Source organism: Aotus nancymaae, unplaced genomic scaffold, assembly GCF_030222135.1.
Source record: "Aotus nancymaae isolate 86718 unplaced genomic scaffold, 86718_ANA_hifiasm-v0.15.2.pri h1tg000057l, whole genome shotgun sequence".
Classification (NCBI taxonomy): Eukaryota; Metazoa; Chordata; class Mammalia; order Primates; family Aotidae; genus Aotus; species Aotus nancymaae.
In genome coordinates, this window is record NW_026988471.1 from 36,956,420 (window position 1) to 36,975,269 (window position 18,850).

At 41.8% G+C, this 18,850-nt stretch overlaps 1 pseudogene; it reads left to right on the forward strand.

The window, feature by feature from the left end:
- Positions 1 to 574: 574 nt before the first annotated feature.
- On the forward strand, positions 575 to 672 carry LOC135269791 (U6 spliceosomal RNA; annotated as a pseudogene).
- Positions 673 to 18,850: the final 18,178 nt, after the last annotated feature.

Here is an 18,850-nt window from a genome sequence, read left to right on the forward strand (position 1 = left end):
TTTCACCCCACATACCTGTGTGGCTTCCCCTCACTGCTTCCAAGGTTCTGCTCAGAGGGCATCTTGTCAGACTGGTCTTTCCTGGACACCCACCCTGATTATTATACCCTTCCCCTGTTTCTTTTTTTTTGAGATGGAGTCTCACTCTGTCACCCAGGCAGGAGTGCAGTGGTGTGATCTCAGCTCATTGCAACTTCCACCTCCTGGGTTCAAGTGATTCTCCTGCCTCAGCCTCATGAGTAGCTGGACTACAGGCACCTGCCACAATGCCCAGCTAATTTTTTGTATTTTAGTAGAGACAGGGTTTCACTGTGTTGCCCAGGCTGGTCTCGAACTCCTGAGCTCAGGCAATCCACCCACCTCAGCCTCCCAAAGTGCTAGGATTACAGGTGCGAGCCACCACCCCGGCCCCCTATTTCATTTTCCTTCATGGCACCTTTTACCACCTGATAACGTTCAATGGGTCTTGATTTGTTTGCAATAGTCTTGCCTGACTAGAATGTAAGATCCATGAGTGAGAAGAGACTTTCTGCTCTACCCTTGGCACATAGTGGGTGTTCAAAAAATATTCAATGGCTCACTTTGGCAGCAATGTACTAAAATTGGAATGATACAGAGAACATTAGCAGGGCCCCTTCTCAAGGATGAAATTATGCAGCATTCCATAATTTCAAGAAATGCAAATCAAAACCATAATGAGATACCATCTCACACCAGTAGAATGGCTATTATTAAAAAGACAGAAAATAATAGATGCTGATGAGGCTGCAGAGAAAAGGGAATGCTCATACACTATTAGTGGAAACACAAACTAGTTCAGCCACTGTGGAAAACAGTTTGGAGATTTCTCAAGGAACTCTAAACAAAACAACATTTGACCCAGCAATCTCACTGCTGAGTATATACCCAAAGGAAAATAATTCATTCTGTCTTAAAGACACATGTGCTCATATGTTCACTGCAGCACCATTCTCAAAAGCAAGGACATGGAATCAACCCAAGAGCCCATCAATAGTGGATTGGATAGAGAAAATGAGGTATAAATACACCATGGAATATTATGCAGCCATAAAAAATGAAATCATATCCTTTCAGCAACATGGATGGAGCTGGAGGGTATTATCCTAAATGACCTAATGTAAGAAACTAAAACAAAATATTGCATGTTACCAAAAAAATATTTGAAGAAAGAAGGAAGGAGAGAGAGATGGAGGAAAACTAAAGGAAGAGTCATGGCCCTGAGAGAAAACAGCACAGGCTGGGGGTGAGATATGGAGTGAGATGGGAGCTGAATGATGTCTCTGAAACTAGACATGGAAGGCCCCAAAAGAAACATTCCTACTTCATCTTTCCCTGTGCCTGGGATAATTTACTCCTGGATGGTAAAGATATGACCTGGTTTCAACTGTGTTAAATTAACCTGGGCGATGTTACAAGCTGGCATTGCTTTGTAAGCTTGACCTTGGCTTTCAAATAGGATCTTGTTCATTGCTCAATGACCAAGTCACAAAGTTGCATAATGATATTGACCCACAGTCATGTTATTGCGGAGATGGCAATGACTGGCCAAAACCAGATGTGCTCCTTACATTTCTGCCCAGGTGATACTCTCAGAGAGCTCCTCGCTGTGAGAACTAAGTCACTGTCCCAGTGCCAGGAGGCAGGACAATTATGGGGCTTTCCCTACTGTGTGTTCTTGCTGCCAATCAGCTCCCAGGCCTAGGCTTCTGAGAAAGAGCCTACACACACAAGTTGCAGAGCTCTAATCCCCTCTTGCCTTCCCCAAACCCACAATAGCCTTTGCCATAGCGCGTATTCTTTTGACCTGTTCTGGTCTGCTAGCCTAACTATTCCTCAGCCCCTTTAAGAAGGTAACTCTTCCCTGACCCTCAGTCTGAGGTCTAGAGGCCCTTCTGCTTTGTCTCACAGGCATCTGCCGTCCTCCCCCATCCCCTAGACCAGTACAGCAGCAGCCCGTGCTGCCTCTGAAGCCCTCTCCCAGTGTTAGCTGATGAGAACCCCATGGACTGCTGTCTGCTGTACAAACGGAACAGAATTTTCCTTCAGAGTCAAATCCAGCTGCCCCTCTGAAGCTGGTTACCACAGTGATTTTCAGTCTCGTGCCACATTCTGATCTCTTCTCTTGCCCACTTTTGGTGCTGCAGAGAGGATCACCTTGCCTTATACCCAAGTCATCATTAAAATGTATCGAAAAGAGAGAGAATTAAAAAAAAAAAAACACTGAAAACTCACCTTGTGAGTGTATACCTCAGAAGGCCTTTGGCCTAATAATAATGTGTAACATTAAGGCAAATAACCAAAACAACTACATTTTTCCATTTATTTCCTTGAGTGGGCTCAGTTGCAGATATATGAATCTGACCAGGGTCCTGATCACTCCCTGCTCCCAAAGACCACCCCTTGAACTTGTAAGATCCAAAGCCAACCCAGTGGATTAATGTGCAGGTCTATGCTGAGCCAGAAAGACATGGTCTCCTCTGAGATGCCAGGAAAGGACCTAGGGCTTCCCTGGGCTCACACCTCTGGGTAAGCCATAGCTTGGCCTGGCCTTTTAGAGGTTGTGCAAGACCAGCTTCTGTGATCTGTGTAGGCCCTGAGGCCCAGACATTGTATCCAACACTGACCTAGATCCAGTGCCAGCATGACAAGAAAGTCCCCTCAGCTTTAACCTTTACATGAAAAGGAGCTTTGAAATGACCAATCCACATTTGTTTGTTTGTCTCTGCTTTCCACAGCCCTTTCCTGTCTGTAAAACCAACCTCCTCTTCTTGGCTCATCAGAACACTCACTCTATTTTATGAGATAAAGTTGCCCAGTTATAGAATCACAAATAAAGCCAATTAATGTTTTTCATATACGTTTTAAAGTTTTTATTGATACATAATAATTATACATATTTATGGGGTATGTGTGATGTCTTGATACAGCCATAGAATGTGTAATGATCAAATCAGGGTATTTAGGTTATCCATCACCTTGAATATTTATCATTTATTTGAGCTAGGAACATTTCAAATCTTCTCTTCTAGCTATTTTAAAATACACAATATATTTTTGTTAACTATATCAACATACTTTGCTGCTGAATACTAGCACTTATTCCGTCTATCTAACTGTATATTTGTACCCATTAACCAACCTCTCTTCATCCCACACACCCTTCATAGCCTCTGGTAGCTACCATCCTTTTCTCTACCTCCATGAAATCCATCTTTTTAGCTCCCACATATGAGTGAGAACATACAATATTTGTCCTTCAGTGCCTGGCTGATTTTACTTAACAAAATGTCCTTCAATTCTATACATGTTACTGCAAATGACAGAATTTCATTCTTTTTTTATGGCTTAATAGTATTCCATTGTGTATACATATATACTACATTTGCTTTATTCATTCATCTGTTGATGGACACTTAGATTAATATCGCATCTTGGCTATTGTGAATAGTGGTGCAATAAACATGGGAGTACAGGTATCCCTTTGAAATATTGATTTTTTTTCCTTTGAATAAATACCCAGTAGTGGGATTTCTGGGTCATATGGTAGTTCTATTTTTAATGTTTTAAGAAACTTCCATAGTGTTTTCTATAATGGCTATACTGATAAGTGAATTTAATAAGGTTGCAGAATACAAAATCAGTATACATAAATCAGTAATATTTCTATATACCAATAATTAACTTGCTGAAGAAGAAATCAAGAAAGTAATCTCATTTAAAACAGCTATAAAAATTGTCTAGGAATAAATTTAATCAAATTGAATAAATTCCTTCTGATGAAAGAAATTGAAGAAGACACAAACAACTAGAAAGACATTCTATTTTGAAAGACATTCTATTTAGAATAGAATAGAAAGATATTTCTATTCTCTTCTAATCCATGCTCATGAATTGGAAGAATTAATATTGTTAAAATGACCATACTACCCGAAGTAATCTATAGATTCAATCTCTATCAAAATACCAGTAACATTCTTCACAGAAATAGAAAAATAGTCCTAAAGCTTATATGGAACTACAAAACACCCCAAATAGCCAAGCAATACTGAGTAGAAACAACAAAGTGGTAGGCATCACACAATCTGACTTCAAAATATATTACAAAGCTACAGTAACCAAAATGGCATGATATTTGATATAAAAATACTCACACAGACCAGTGAAACAGAATAGAGAATCCAGAAATAAATCCACATAGTTATAGCAAACTATTTTCAACAAAGATGCCCAGAACATACACTGGGGAAAAAATACTCTCTTCAATATTGGTGTTGAAAAAACTGGATATCCATATGCAGAAGAATTAAATTGGATCCCTATCTCTCACCATATACAAAAATCAACACAAAGTAGATTAAAGACATAAGTGTGAGATCTGATACTATAATACTACTAGAGGAAAACATAATCTTGGCCTAGACCTCAAAAGCACAGGCAGCAATTAAGATCTTTAAAGCAAATTTGTTGTGATTTTGTCTTATGACATTAGCAATACAAGTGAATTTAGAACCATTTGCCTGGTCACTTACCATAGAATTACTACCCTCAAAATGTGTAATGACTTCACCACTTAATCCCTTACCATTTTGTTATGGTCAGGAATCCTGAGGGCCAGGTATTCAATAAGGACACAGTAGAAGTGGGGCTTTCACCCTGAGTGAGAAATGGTAAGCAGACAAGGGAGAACAGGAGAGCAATTAAAAGAGTGTTGCAAAAATCTAGATTTGGAGGGCAATTACTACCAATTATAAGAAGTGGTCAGGTTCCAAATGTCTTCAAAGGCAGAGTCAACAGGATTTGCTAGTGTGTTGCATGTATAGTTGTGAAAGAAATAATGACATCAAACATGACTCCAAAGTTTTTGGCCTGAGAAGCTGGAAGTTGCCATTCTAAGATGGAAAAGACTGTTGATCAAGCAGGTTCTGGAGGGAATTTCAACTCCAGTTATCTTAAGGTGAGATGTCTGCTTACTATCCAAATGGAAAAATAAAGTGGGCAACTGGATATACAGAACTGGAAATCAAAGAAGTTCAAACTGGTAATATACATTTTGAGTCCTTAGCATAAAGATGGAATTTAGAGACATGTAACAGAATGAGATCACCAAGGAATCAGTGTAGGCAGAGAAGAGGCCAAAGAATGGAATCCTGAAGCACTCCAGTGTCAGAAGAAGACATGAGAAAAGCAGATTGAGAAACATGGCCTCCTGGAAGCTGAATGAAGAGAGTCTTCCCAGAAAGAGTGAATAATTGCTATATCAGTATGCCCAGAAGTGGGGTAGGACGAGGACTGAGAAGAGAGAGAGCCCTGATTTATAGAGTTTGCCAATTTTCATGATGAAAATACTCCCACCAGTTGATTTCAAGTTGTTAATGTGATGTCATTGAATGCAGAGTTTAGAAAAGATGCACACAGTTGGCCCTCAGAAGACATTGCAAGCTGATCTCAGCATACCCCTGACAGCTAATGGTATCCATTGCCTTACCAGTCTTTGGCCTCCAAGAGGAAGCTGTTCAAGCAAGTGTGAACCTGGCATGACTGAATCTCTGTCATCTGGACAGGGCCAAGCAACATTTATCTTCAATACGGCAGGCTGGTAACTTTCTCAGAGGGCAGCCCAAGCTGGGCTGGGCAAAAGGGGCTCAGAAAAGGATGTCATGGTCCTTGCAGCCAGACTCATGAGAGGGCCTGACTAGAGAGATTTAAGTCTCAGATGGACTGACCAAGCAAGTACACTAAAGTAATCTGGACACTTTAACAATGAAAAGCATAAGACTCTCTTTCAAAAAGTTGTTAAAACAAAATCTGATGAGAAACCCTCTTGGAAAACAAGTCTCTAGGCTTCTAGGAACTCTGTTTTCCAAATCTTTCTGTTAGCATTCCTGCCCACATCCTGAGAATTCTCCATGTTCTCTCAGACTCCAGACCATACTTAACACTTTTCCTGCTACCTAGGCCTTATCTTGACTGGCCTGATGACTGATACCATTTGGTTCCAGCCACTTAATTCCCAGCAGCCTGAAATGGTCACATGCCTAAAGCAAAATACCATCAGACTAGGAGGAACATCAACCTGCTTAAATTGTGGGCTCTGCCTTTCCTTTACACACAGGAAGAATTTCCCAAGGAGGTTTTTTTTTCTTTCTCCCTCTTTGGAAGTCTTTAAATGTGAGATTTTCATTTTTCATAAAATAATAAAATAATAATTAACAAACATACATTGATTACCTATTGAATGCAATGTACCATACAGGGTTCTATAAAACATGCCAAGAATAATTAGATGTTTACTTACAATGTGGTTGGGAAATTTGGCACTTTCTTAGGGAAAAAAAAAAGTTCATTCTGACCAATGTGAGTGCCCAGTGAATGTCTCAGAGACCAGGTACTGGAGGACAGTGAGACACAAGAAGCCTGCAAAGCTGCACTCTGCAGGAAAGATCGAAGGAAAGGAAAAGGAATCTCCTATTTGCTTATCACTTCTCTGTCCTAGAATTGTTTTAGATGCTACATCTGTTTAATTACATCTCAATACTTCCCAACACTGTAAAAAAGGATTTTCATGCTTCTATGAAAACGAGTGTCATTCGTCTTTACAAATGAGTCACAGAGTGGTAAAGCACTTAACCAAAATCCACAGAGCCAGTCAGTGGCAGCAATGGGACCCCAGCTGAGGGAAAAGAATCTCCAAAGTCCTGTGTTTAACTACCACTTCACATTGCTTCCTTTGGACTGCAGAGTCAGTCGAATTGTGCCACCCCTCTCCCCAAAGATATTCCAAGTCCTAAATCCATGAACCTGAATGGGATCCTAGTTGGAAATAGACTTTGCAGTTGTAATTAAGTGTTTTGAGATGATATTATCCCTGAGGTAGGGGCTGGGCTGGGGAGCCAAATCGAATGACTGGCATCTTTAGAAGAGAAAGGAAAACAGACCCAGAGACCCAAAGGGAGGGCCATGTGAAGGCGAAGGCAGCCATTAGAGTTCTGCAACCCCAAGCCAAAAACACCAAGGATTCCCAGCACCCTGCAGAAACCTGGAGAGGGCCATGGAATGAATTCTCCTTTAAGCCTTCAGTATGAACCAACTCTGCCAACACTTTGATTTTTAGACTTTTGGTCTTCTCAACTGTGAGAGAATAAGTTTCTGTTGCTTTAAGCCACCAAGTTGTGGTGATTTATTATGGCTACCTGGGAAACGAATATAGACAGTCAGGATGAAGGCAGTCTGCACAGAGACATGGAGGAAGAGAGAGAAGAAAAGATCATGAAATGTGACTTCTGAAGCTGAGCCAAACTAGGGTTCCTGGGAAGAAGGAGCAATCCTCTTTTTGGTGCCCAGTGGCAAGTCCTGAACTTCTGTGTCTTGGTTTGATTCCAACTGGTGCATCATAAACTATGCAGTTTGATTCTGTATGCTAACATCTGGTCAGTTTCCTCAGTGTACTGGTTTTGCTGTTTCTGTTGACGGGGGCAACTGTTTGGGCAAGTTTGAGCTACACAGACAGTTCCTAGCATACTTGTCCTTCAATATCAGAGAACATTGAGTCATCCAGGTGCATCTTTATGAGCACACTGAAGAGAAAAATTTCTATGAAATAAAACTGGTGTCATTGGCAATGCCTACCACTGGTCAAAAGTAACTTCCTCAATAGCTCTTCGCGGTAACTAGTTCTATTTTTATATGCAGGCATCAGATAAAATGCAACTATTCTAATAGCATTCAGCTATCATCACCCATTAACATGTCAGTTCTGAGGGAGGCAGCTCTCTGGGGATTTATTGTGGAATGAGAGAGGAGAGAAAACTTTATAGTCAAAGCAAAATGCAAAGAGATCTATTTGAGAATCCTGGGCACTCAGGAATGCCTGCAAACAATTGAGGAACAGACTGAAATGAAGTTGGCAAGGAATGAGAATAAATCATGCTTATGTCCAATTTCTTGTGTTTTGGTGTTCAAGAACAAAAAGTGGCCACTTACTGAATTCCGTTTGGAGCTTGCTAAGGACCTACTAAGAGCAATGTACCCCATTAGGTGGGTACTAGAGCTATAAGGATGAATGGGTTCATCTGCTCATAACATAACAAGGCGAACTCTGGGCATTGGGGGATATATATCTTGTGAGTGAGAGTACAGGAAAGAAAAATGATGCCATATCCCTCAGCTTCTGGGAGGTGATCCCACCAAGAGTGCAGTGGAATTTTTAATGTTGAGAACTACATGAAGTTCTGTAACCAAGTACCCCCATGTTTCTAAGAGATAGAGAATGAATTATTTTTTATTTTCTCTTTCCCCCTTTTTACCTGTTCCCCACTTCCTACTTAGCTCTTTAGAAATGCAATGATAACATTTTACCTTCCCTTCACTAGACACTCCCTACAGGGCAAGCTTCTCTGACTATGTGCTTATTTAAAAGCTCCACGACAGAACTCTGTCCTACCAGGAGATTTCCTCAAAAGACAACAGTCAATTTACAACCTAAAGTATGCCCACTGTGAAACACTCTCGCACTTGGAGAGTATCTTGGACAAGTCCACTTTACAACTTAGTTCTGCCCGAGATGGCGCCAGTTTGACCACCTGGTAGATAAGGCATGAAGTGAGTCATGCGGACCCCCAGTTGCTCACGCCCTCCCTTGCATGCCATTCACGCCAAATTCCCTTTTAAAAGTTCCTGCTTTCTGCTCTAAAAGCAAAGTGGCACCCATAAGGCAGGCAGCCTGGACTTCCCCTAAGTTAGCTTTGCAATAAAATATCACATTCCTTATACCAGACTTCGCTCTTGTTAACTGGACTATGAAGGTGGCAAGTGACTGAACCTGTGTTTTGGTTACAGATCTACTGAGAGGAAGCCAGGGACACCAATAGCAGACTAAGAGTTGTCTGGTTGCCCAGAGCTCTACACACAGGTCGAGTATTTGCCAGAGGAGGAAAAGTGTGGTATCTTTATACACACCGGGGCTCACTGGCATATATTTTGCCATTTCCAGGGAAAAGAAGCTTCTGGCTCCTAGAGAAATGGCAGAAACTTGATGAATAGAGGATTGGTGAAATCTTTTGGTTTATGTGGCCAGATGGTACAAGGTTTTTATCAGGAAGAAAAGCACAGAGTGTCTTTCTTCACTCTTTTGGGTTTGGGGAACAAAAAAAAAAACCATCATAAAACCCAGAGAGAGGGCAGAGGACAGGATGCCGGGGAACTCAGGGGAAGGGCTCTTCTCAGGTCTGAGCTTCCCTGTTTTCTGCGCATTTATCCCAGCTGAACTCTTCCACGGGAGTGCTTCTGGCCTCCTCTAAGCCTACCCTCCCCACCTCTCCACATCCTGGGCAAAGGTTCCGTGTGAATAAGCCCAGATGGAAAAACATTGGAGGAGTTTTTCTTCGTCACTACAGGCAGGAAGAAAATGGCAAATGGAGAGAATAATTTGCTGAATTCCGTCTCCTTGGACTCCTACTTCTCGCTCAGTTTTCACTATTTGAGGATGAAAATTGCTTTTAGGCCTAAGAAACTCAGCTAACTGGACAATTTTTCAGTTCTCTTTTGAGAAGTAGGTATAGCCTTGGGAGAACAGTTTTTATCCTCTCAGCACTCTCATTCCATCTCAGATAAAAATATATTAAGAAAATGAAGCCAATTGAAGCAGAGGTCAGGAGTGAAAGAATAGTTAACGTAAGAGCTTCAGCAACAGCAACTGGCCCCAGGCACTGGCGACTGGTAAAGGAAACTTTGGGCCAAAGAGCCTGAGATGAATAGGATGTTAGTGAGAGGAGCTGAGCCTGCCACATAGCCAAGTTTTGCAGGAGGAAAAAAGAGAGAATGGGAAATTAATTATAATAAATTCCTCCTAAAACCCTGAGATTTGAAGACAACGCATAGGCTATGCAGAGGCTATCCTAATTCTGCAAGATCTTAGTGAGCTTCTTACGCACAAAGGAAGGTACGAGAACCTCTGCCAAGCATATGGAATTGCCAACTTCAAGTCAGGAGAACTTACTTGTGAGCCTCCTGGAGACGGTTATGTGGACACAGATGGTGGGTTTGCTTTCTGGTTTAGTAAGGAGTAAACCTATGTTTGGTTCTCTCACTCGTCTCTACTCCCTGCTGATATTTCCCTTGGCAGAAAATGAGTGCACTGACCAAGCCAAATGCAAGCAATAAATCCGATGGTACTTTATATTGTATTAACTGTAGCAAGGAGTTAGAAGGCCTCAAGACAAACATGCCTATCATGATACTGGAGGTTCGCTGTTTGAAGGGCAGACCAAACCCTGGAGGAGTCTAGATATGAGGATCAGAGGCTAAGAAAGCGTACTGGGTTTGGGAGTGACTCTAGTTTCGCTTTCGGCCACCCTTCTCAGAGGATGGTGGGTAGATCAGCAAAACCATTCTGGAGGAGAAGCCAAAAAAAATTAAGATTCCAGGAAGGCTGAAAATGAAGAAGGCCTTTTCTAATAAAGTGAACAGGATCGAGAGGCTGCCAAATGCAGCTCACTCCAACCCCTTTTATTGGCAGTGAAGCAAGTCAAATACTTGCTAGGAACACTAGCCCTTTCTTAGAAGTGGCTCTTGTTGAAAAATACATCCTGTACTTTGCTAAGTGATCTGTCCCCGAAGAACACTATGAGTAAAAGAAACTCTAGCTGTGACTTTGGCCAAGTCAGGTGGTCTTGCTACTGATGAGGGGCTGAATCCCGAGCATTCTTTCATACAGAAAATAAAATGGATGAGGGTAGAAGGTATAGGGTAATCTCTGGGCAGGTCCCTACTCTCTAAACCTAGCCTGAAACAGGCTTTCACCTCTGTGCTATTTATACTAAAACCGAATTGGCCTTAAGGTAATTAAGATTCCCTATTACCTGACAATTTTGAACCCAAAGTATTCCTTTGTGGACACAAATGGGTATGGTGGAGTCAAATGCATTCAATGAATTCTTCCCTTATTGTTTTAATCAAAGCACAGATTTTAGCACAGACTCATGTGCCAAACAAATTATTGAAAAACTACTGTTATACACATTTAATGAGATGACCTACAGGGTTTCTGGGGGCTTGTCCTGGACTGCTGAGGTGGTCTCCAGGGATGCTTAGATGAAGGATATGGGAAGTGAGACATGTGGATTGAATTGCCCCTCAACCACAAAGCCCTGGACAAACTGGTTGCCACCAGGACCCTAGAGAACAATCCCAATCTAAGCCACATTTTCTCTTATTGTTCTCCTATCTCCATTTCAGAACCTCTCCCCAACCTTTTGCTGCCTTGCCATCTAAGTCTACTGTAAAAATGTAACATTTCTCTTTTTTCCTCTCTATCCCAGGAAAAATTTCTGTTCCCAGAATATTGATCTCAATCTGCTAAGAATATTATGCTCCAATGTAAAGCAACTTATTTTAAATACAAAGCTCAACTCAAAAAAATCTCCAATTATAAGGCTGATAAATTGAAAAACCAAGGTATAAAAGTGACCTTGTACATTTTGGGGCAACTTTTCATCTGTGCTTAAGAAGAGAAATGAAAATCAGATGGATTTCCACTGGAAATTTCCTGTCACGATTTCATATGGGTGATCTAATATCCAGCTTTCCCCAGGAGCCAGTGAATTATATATCCAGCTGTGGACACTGAAAACACCACAAGGCTGTTCATGCTAGGCACCTGCTATAGAGAAAGACCTTTCATATTTGGGAGGAAGAGCAGAAGACTTGTTTGTAAAACAGCATGGTGTGATGCTCTTTTCTGAGCAGTTTTCCCTTACTCTCTCCGTCTTGCCTGAGTTAGAGGCTGTCTCTTCTCAGTGACTCTAGGAGACACACCTTTGGGCTATCTTCATAAATCTTTTGCTATGAATCAGGACTTAAGTCATTGGGGTTTTCACTCATGCCATTTAGGACACTGAAAATAAGGGCTCACATTTCAGACATTCTGTCTTACACCTGTAGGTCACAAGTCTTTCATGCCTAAGTTGCTTTGTTAACAATCTATATGGTTTGCTGTAATTTATCTCTCATTCCATTGAAGTCTATTCTCTAAAAACTTCACATGGAGTGTGTCAATTACAAACGACAACAGAATTTAACAACAAAAGACTTCTAGGCAGGAATGTTACAGCCCATCCTCAGTTCTGAAGGAAGGCTGGGATAGTTCATAAAATAATTCTATCTGATTTGTTTCTATGAGAATCTGTGTTTAAGGTATTTTCAGGAGAGAGGAATACACTTACTTGCTCTAAGGCCACACATCTTAAACCGAGACACATCTACTGTGGGAGTTTGCAGCTGGAGTTTTGAGCCAAACTTTGTGTTTAAAATGAGTTACTTTACATTGGACCCTAATATCCTCAGTGGATTGAGATCAACATTCCAGGAATGAAATTTTGTCTTGGATGGAGAAGAGAAAGGAGGAATGTTGCATTTTGCAGTAGACGCAGATGGACTAGGCAGAGATGGGGGAGGTCTTCTGAAAGGAAGGCAGTGACCAGTTGCGGAGGGGTTCAGAAATGGAGGTAGGGGACCAACAAGAGAAAAGGTGGCCTACACTGGGATTTTTCTAGCTGGAGTATAAATCTGTTACATCTTTTTATACTGAAACAAAACACAGATATAAAATAGAGCTTTATCTGGCAATGGCCTCATGAGTGTTTAGCAAAGCTGCTTTGTTCTGAGGCTATTTTCTTCAGGCATGGCCTTGGGCTCCTCCTCTCATTCCCTCAAGCCCCACCCTCTCTCAACTTGAAAGCCTTTGTCAGCTTAAAAAATATCCTTTAATAAACCTAATAGCAAACATTACAGGAAGCAAAAAATCCAGATCTCAATTACAGTATGAATAATTGCAAAAGGTCTAACTAAAGCCACCCAGCCACAGTGTGGCTTCCTGTGTACATAAGTATCCTTGCTTTCTAAAAAAAGGACCATCCTATACCTCATTCTCAGCACCAGTCATTCAGGTACTGGACAGACCTTAGTCTTAGAACTAGCATGTCTGGAATGGGCTCTTACCCTCTGTTGGCCTCAGCTATGGAAGAAAAAAAAGCATTAAACTAGGGACTCACCGAGGGCCCTCCCAGCTCTAGCTCTCTGCAATTCTACATGCAGCATTAAGGAATTTCAGGAAATATCTTCCCGTGCTTGCTGTTAGTCTCTTTCTGATTTCTCCAACTTTCCCTGAGGCGGGGGCAAGGGTAGCAAAGTTGATCTGTAGAGAGATCATCTCCGACATTCGTGTTGATCTGTAGAGAGAGCATCTCCTCAATTAGAGATGCTGAGCCAAAGGGTTTGTGTGACCTTTGGAACTCAACCACAAAGCCCTGGACAAACTGGTTGCCACCAGGACCCTAGACAACAATCCCAATCTAAGCTACACTTTCTCTTGTTGTTCTCCTATCTCCATTTCTGAACCTCTCCCCAACCTTTTGCTGCCTTGCCATCTAAGTCTACTGTAAAAATGCAACATTTCTCCTTTTTCCTCTCTGTCTCAGGCAAAATTTCTACTCCAAGAATGTTGATCTCAATCTGCTAAGAATATTATGTTCCAATGTAAAGCAACTTATTTTAAATACAAAGCTCAACTCAAAAAAAATCTCTGATGATCTACTGAAAAGAAAGATATTTTTGAATAAGAGACTTCATTCAGATGAAATCAGTGTAATTAATTCAAATCTCATCCATCCTCTCTTTACATACTCAAACTTTGCAGCAGGAAATTTCTACTCTTACAGAGATAATATGGGTTAGCCAAGCAGAGAGAATCTTTCAGTCATAGAAGAAAGAAGGTCTCTGCTATCATCTAATAATAGCTCTGGAGGTACTCCCTCCAAGATCATAGAGCTTGTCAGCATAAGTCATAAAGGAGCTGTTTGCATGGGGTGAAGGGACCCAGAGTGCCACCTGGTGTGGTCCAGCCTAAGAACCTAGGTGAGAAGCATGGGAAGCCAGGGGATGTCATGAGAACAAAGGTAGAGAGACACAGTTTATCTAATTCTTGGGTTTGCTTGGAATCAGCTCTGCATATCAAAATACTCCCTTTCGCCAATTTTCTAGGCTTGGCTTGACTCCGCTTGGACTCCCATTAGATTTCAGTTATCATCCCTGCTTCCTTCTTGGGAGCCTTTTTTTTTTCCTCTTGGGAGTTTTATTTAGGCTAGGGAGAACACAATGCAGTCATCATGTTGATTCATTTTCCCAAATACTTATTAAATGTCTGCTATTTGCCGGCTCCATAGAAGGGCCAGAGTGACATATGATGCATGATCTCTGACTTAAAGGAACTTGAAAGTAACCTGTGCCCTATCCTAGTTACCAACAGGAAATGATTTTGGAGGTTCTGGGAGAAACAATCTATTAGGTTGGCGCAAATGTAATTGCTGTTAATGGCAAAAACTGCAATTACATTTGCACCAACCTAACACTCCTGACACCTGAGAGCCAATTGCCAGACATTCCAGTATACACTGTATGCACTTGCTTTCTCTCTGCAATCTTCTTTAAACATTCATCTATCTCTCGATTTCCATTTAACTGAAACTGTGGCAGCAACATTAGCAGCTGGTGGTGGTGGAAGACCTCCTGATTCCAGAAATTTCCCAGAGTGGCCCACTACTGTTTGGCTCTGCTGAGGAGTATGTGGAAATTCAAAGGCATGCTCTCTTAAAGAGAACAATTTGTTAGCAAAAACATCACTCATTTGCTGCAGATCTGTAAACGGAGGTAGCCTTGTTTTTCTCAACACATTAAAAACTGGTCAAAAGCTTCACTGGTTAATTAGGTTAGTGATAAGGTTTGGCTGCGTCCCCACCCAAATCTCATCTTGAATTGTAGCTCCCATAATCCCTAGATATCACAGGAGGGACCCAGTGGTAGATAACTGAATCACAGTGGCAGTTTTTTCCCATGCTGTTCTCATGATAGTAAGTCTGATGAGATCTGATGGTTTTAAAAGGGGCAGTTCCCCTGCACATGCTCTCTTGCCTACCTCCATGTAAGACATGCCTTTGCTCCTCCTTTGCCTTCTGCCATGATTGTGAGGCCTCCCCAGCCATGTGGAACTGTGAGTCCATTAAACTTCTTTTTCTTTTTTTTTCTTTTTTTTTTTTTTTGAGACAGAATCTCGCCCTGTCACCCAGGCTGGAGTGCAATAGCACGATCTCAGCTCACTGCAACCTCTGCCTCCTGGGTTCCAGTGATTCTCTTGCCTCAGCCTCCCAAGTAGCTGGGATTACAGGCACCTGCCACCATGCCTGGCTAATTTTTGTATTTGAAGTAGAGACGGGGTTTCACCACCTTGGCCAGGCTGGTCTCGAACTCCTGACCTCATGATCCACCCACTTCAGCCTCCCAAAGTGCTGGGATTACAGAGGTGAGCTACTGTGCCCGGCACTGTTTTTCTTTATAAATTACCCAGCCTCGGGTATTTCTTCATAGCAGTATGAAAATGGACTAATACAATTAGTTGCAAAATTAGGTTAATCACCTTCTTATCGAATGCACCTTCATCACATATATATATATAAATGATATATAGAATACTTCATCATATAAAAATGATATATAGTATATATACATATGATGGTTTGTGTACCTTCCTTGAGAATATGGGCAACAGGAGAACTCTAGCAATGTGTGCAAAAGGGCCTCCCTTGCTGTTCCATAATGGTGCTCCCTCAGGCCCCTCTTTGTCTCTCCTCTCCAGTCCCTGACCCTCTGCCTGGGCTCAGGCCCTCATCTTCTTTTTCTTGGATTACCTATTTCAAAAGCCTCCAAGCCTATCTGCTGCAAATACAGTCTGTTTACAATTTACATTTGACCATGTTTCTCCCCTGCCTCAGAGCCCCCTGAGGCTCCCGATTCCCTAGAAGAGAATATCTGAGAAGCCTTACAAAGTGCTGTCTCCCTCTTCAGTATCACCTCTGCCAGCCTGCTGCCTTGCAGATGGGCAAGACATCCCTCACACACACCACGCTGCTGCTCACCTTTGTGGCTTTGCAACTGCTGTCGCCTTTAGCCCTCTGCCTCTGCTTCATTTGGCTCACTCTACTCATCCATGAAGTCTTGGCCAAGGGACTTCCCTGGCTGATTGCTCCCAAAATACCCTGTGATGGATATCAGTATGCTTCCATGAGGTATTATAACTAACTGTGCAGTGGCTCTCTCCTCACCACGGACCTTGAGATCCTAGAGAACAGGGAATGGGTATTAGTCATCACATCCCCAACATCAAGGACAGTGATTTTTCCCCCAGGGGATATTTGGCCATGTCTGGAGACTTTTTGGTTGTCATAATTGCACGGGGGTACTACTAATACCAAGTAAGTAGAGTCCAGGGATGCTGTTAAACAACCTCCAATGCACAGGACAGCCTTCATAACAAAAAATTATCTGGCTCCAAAGTGTCAATAGAAATCTTGATCTAGGACAAAGACTACAAACTTAATGCTGCTTAATGAACGATAAAAAGTGAATATATTTTACTGAACCAAACTCTGCCCTTAAGTAAGGTCCATGTGACAATTGTTGGATCATGAAAAGGAATTCAAGTAAATGTATTCCTTCTTTAGAACAAGTAATGGCGTGAGCCTGGTCTTTCATTGTGGATTTAAGTTTGGCTCCATTTAACAAGATATTTCACGTATCAACTGAGCAACTAGGAATAATATTCTGAAGGCTGTTCTCTCCTCAGAATAAGAATTCCTACACTGTTAATAAAATCAGAATGTCAGAAATAAAATAGGTGTTAGAAATCATCCAACTCGAAATACTGATTTTACAAATGAAAACTCCAGGTCCTGTGTGATAAAGTAACTCCCCGGGAACACCTAGCTAGGAATGACAGGGTCTGCGGCCAGTGGAAAGACAGGTTGTGTTCTGACTTCACCAGAACTGAATAAGGGCCTACTAGGTCCATCTCTGGGATCCTAAAAGGATCAGGGCTGGGGGTTTGTGTGGTTAGAATTGCTCCCATAAGAGACAGGAGAAGAGAGAAATAGAGATAGCTAGGAGATAGGCTTTATTACATATCTTGGTTTCTTTCCTGAACATTTGGACCTTTCCTCACCTCTCATGGCTACTGAGTTTGAGGACTGCCTAGTACCGAAGTCTGTACCTTGATACTTCAGATCACACACAATTCAAACCTTTCCACCTTCTTGCATCTCTCACTGGAAACACTGTTAGAATTTTGGGCAGGACAATCTTGTTTGCAGAGTTGACTGTTTGGAATACCTGGCCTTTGCTCACTAAATATCTGTTGCATCTCCAGACATGATTATTAGAAAACAACCAAGGACATTTTCAAATGCCACCTAGGAGAGTGGTACTACCTTGTTTTCCTGTCCCTTCAATTGAGGACCACCAAAGACCAGTTGGCAGGGTTGCATTTATGTTGAGCAAACTGCATCTTGGTCAGGACAAGAAAGCAATCAGAACAATGGACGAGAATGGTCTCAATGACCACCTTCACCAAAATGACCTGTGTTGTCTGTGAAAAATAAGATTCTCAGGCCCCACCCTAAGGGAGTAGGATGTAAGAATATACATTTTTTAAAGTCTCACCAGGTGATTCTCATGCACACTAAAAGTTTGAGAACCTTTGCCTTAGCAGTAGCACTCAACCCTGGCTCATATGAGAATTAATGTTTAAAACTGCCATTGTTCAAGCCCTACTCTCAGAGATCCTCAGTTTCACCTACAGTGAAGTCCTAGAATTGCATGTCTTAAAACCTGCCTAGGTAATTCTAATATTTATCCAAAGCTAAGAAACACTACCATTATGAAATCTTACCAGGTAAGAGGAAACCACAAATTAATCCCCCCACTTTCGGGTTAAATGCAAGAAACTTAAAACAATGATTTTCAACCTTGGCTACACCCCTAATGAGAACTGTAAAATCCTGGTGTCATACTTTATGGCATGGACATCAGAATCTTCTGAGCTAGGACCCAGGCTTCAATGTTTTTTAAAGCTCCCAGTTTACTCTAATGTGCAGCCAAGTTTGAGAATCATGGATTCAGAATATTTTCCTGAATTATCCCATAATCCTCTGCTCTTGACTTTTATTTTTCCTCCAATCCCCTAGTTCAAAAGTTTGAGGTTGTAGGGGTCAGGGCAAGAATAGTAAAGGGAGAAAGGACAAAATTCAATCCTCTTTTCTACACTTAATCCCTGACCACCACTGACTCTACACTCTGGGAGTAAAGTGCAGCGGAGAAAGCTCTAGACCTATTGTTATATATTTCCAACAGGAAGATCCTTGGATCAGCATCAAGTTTGCTTTTTATCTTGATTCTTCCCTGAGGTTTCTAAATATTGTTCCAGCATAGGAATTTCAGCTTTTATTCTTTTACAACTTTTCATTTATATGGCATGCATGGGTCAAAGAAGCAATGGAAAGTTGGCAACCACTGCCTTCTAATCAGCAGATGTCTCAGTGGCTAACATTATTTGCCGGTAGCAGTGCCAGCACAGCATCGGGAATGTTAATTACTGTCAACGGTCCTCAAGCCTGTTTTCATAACTGATAATGATTGTTAATATGTCACCACTGAAGTTAGAGACTTAGAAATGTCTTCTGTCCTAGGACTATTAAATGTCATGGAAGAATGACACCCAAATTTGCCTTTGGGTGGATAAAGTTCAATGTGACCAGCAGGGCGCGGTGGCTCATGCCACTGCACTTTTTTTTTTTTTTTTTTGAGACGGAGTTTCACTCTTGTTATCCAGGCTGGAGTACAATGGCGCGATCTCGGCTCACCGCAACCTCCGCCTCCTGGATTCAAGCAATTCTCCTGCCTCAGCCTCCCGAGTAGCTGGGATTACAGGCGCGTGCCACTATGCCCAGCT